The 2,117-nt window shown below is 50.2% G+C and overlaps 1 non-coding gene across 1 annotated transcript; it reads left to right on the top strand.

Moving 5' to 3' along the window:
- The first annotated feature begins 1,404 nt into the window (after positions 1-1,404).
- Positions 1,405-1,568, top strand: LOC119378195 (U1 spliceosomal RNA). The gene has a single exon (XR_005180949.1). It is a non-coding gene; the product is annotated as a U1 spliceosomal RNA (small nuclear RNA).
- The last annotated feature ends 549 nt before the right edge of the window (positions 1,569-2,117 follow it).

Below are 2,117 nucleotides of genomic sequence, written 5' to 3'. Positions count from 1 at the left end.
AGATGTCTGAAATTTTCGGAGCCCTCAACTACGGCATGCCACTAGAGTTAAAGTGCCTCTCTACTACTAGAAGTAAAGTGCCTCTGGTTTAGTGCCCAGAAATATATTCTTTGCACTACAGTAAAACCTCGGTGATACGATCACGGCTCGTACGATTTTCGGGGTGATACGAATTTTTCTGTGGTCCCGGCCAAGGCCCACTAGCATGTAATGTATTGGAGTACGGTTGTTGCGAACCGATTTGCACCCCACGACGTTTGATACGAACGTACGCTAGCGCACAGGTACGAAGAAGTGCTGCCCGCGCTGTAGCGGAAGACGCGACAGTCACGCGCGGGCATGCGCGCTGCGCGACCATCAGCGGTGCGTCGTTGCCTCAAACATAGTGCGCGCGATTCCTGGAGGCTTTTAGGTGCCTTCGCGTTTAGATTACAGATGACGTTGACGTCGCGCTTTTTTTCCGACGTGTTGACGCGTGCTCCTGTATTCGAGGCAGCAGCGTCTTTGTGCTGTGTTAACACGTGCCTGCCACGTCGATGCAAGCCATGTCCCCGCAATCAGCCGTTCTATGAAACAAGACTGAAGCTTGGGCTGCGGGTCCGTCATGAGGTCCCACTAAAGGTGGACGAATACGCCAAGAGACGAAGCGGACGGTCTTGGCGAAGGAGCTTGGCCTCTATCATGTGCAAAGCGTTTCTTAAGTCACTTTCGCCGCAGTACTCTGGTGTCATGCAGAAAAGCGTAGTAAGATTAGGAAGCGGCTACTAGCGGTCACGTGGCACAACACATCTGGTTCATTAATTACACACGCACGCATGCACCGTATATTTACTAGTACAAGTATGATCGTTGACGGCTAAAAGCTTTACTGGCAATTATTCAGAGCTGTTCATGACGTCGCTACGGCCCTGAGAAACACTAAACCAAAACGTATACCAACTTGATTTTGTCGCATACTAATTTTCCATGTTTTCTGGTGATACGAATTTCGGATGATACGAATATTTTTAGTATCCCCGCGATATTCGTATCACCGAGGTTTTACTATACTGGAGGCATGACTATAGGGGATATTTGCGAACGCGCGTCGCGTCCCCTTTTGCCCGCGGCATTTTGCCCGGCCATCGCGCGAGATATGTAATTTGCTCAGCTTTTCCATCGCTCGACTTGTGAAAGAGCCTGAGGAAAATTTCTTGAAATTTTCCAGTTATGAACACTACTATTCAAAAACTGCACAAGGTAGGATTATAGATGTGTAGGTAGAAGGCTTCTGTGCAGTTGCAAATCCTCCCGAATGATTTCTTTGCATAGCAGCGCTTCCTGTGTCATGGAAAGCGATGTTCACCACTTTAGTCATATGGTGCGTCTTTCGCAGTGGCCTGCTCTTCCGAAGCACTTATCTGCATACTTACCTGGTGTCGGACTCCCGGTGATCATCCAGGCCGGTGTCCCGTGCCGAGGCCTATTCCATTGCACTGCGGTGGGCTGAAGCACGCCACTATCCCAAACCGGGGTAGGTGGGGCATGTAATTTTTGGTAGTGGGGCTAGGCGTACGCGCCAGCCCCTCCATACTGAAATCGAAATGTAGAAATAACCGGGCGGGGCGTCCTCTCCGTAAATAGGAGAGGAGTTACATGGCGATTGGTAATCTTCACCCGATCGCAGCTGTGGGCAGCGCAGAGATGAAAACTCACGCCTACGACAACTCGAAAGCGAAATACATCTTTTCTCTTAAACGCCCGGCACTTTCGCCGTCCATGTCGTCCATCCGTAATCTCACGTGGCGTGATTAGGTGGTCAGTTCAGGCCTAAACCAAGGCTAGCGATGCTCAAACCAGATAAAATTGAACGAGCAAGGTCTAAATAATGTAATTAACAGAGATAACCAAGAAGTAATCGCAATAATGAACTTAAGATTGCTAAAATGCTACGGAAACGTTCGGCGGACAACCTCGCCGCGCGAGAGGGCGCCACCGCCTCGCCAAGCACGAGCTTGCTCCTCCCACCGGCTTCTCCGGCGCCTTCGTCACTACATCTGAAGGGGAAACAACCTGACGGAACTCGATGCAGAGGACACGCATGTCAACTACCGTAACAAGCAAGAAGTCGATAAAGC

The sequence above is a fragment of the Rhipicephalus sanguineus genome, unplaced genomic scaffold (assembly GCF_013339695.2).
Source record: "Rhipicephalus sanguineus isolate Rsan-2018 unplaced genomic scaffold, BIME_Rsan_1.4 Seq7281, whole genome shotgun sequence".
NCBI classification, from domain to species: Eukaryota; Metazoa; Arthropoda; class Arachnida; order Ixodida; family Ixodidae; genus Rhipicephalus; species Rhipicephalus sanguineus.
The sequence above is the reverse complement of the archived record's forward strand: the minus strand, read 5'-3'. Positions and strand labels throughout refer to the sequence as shown.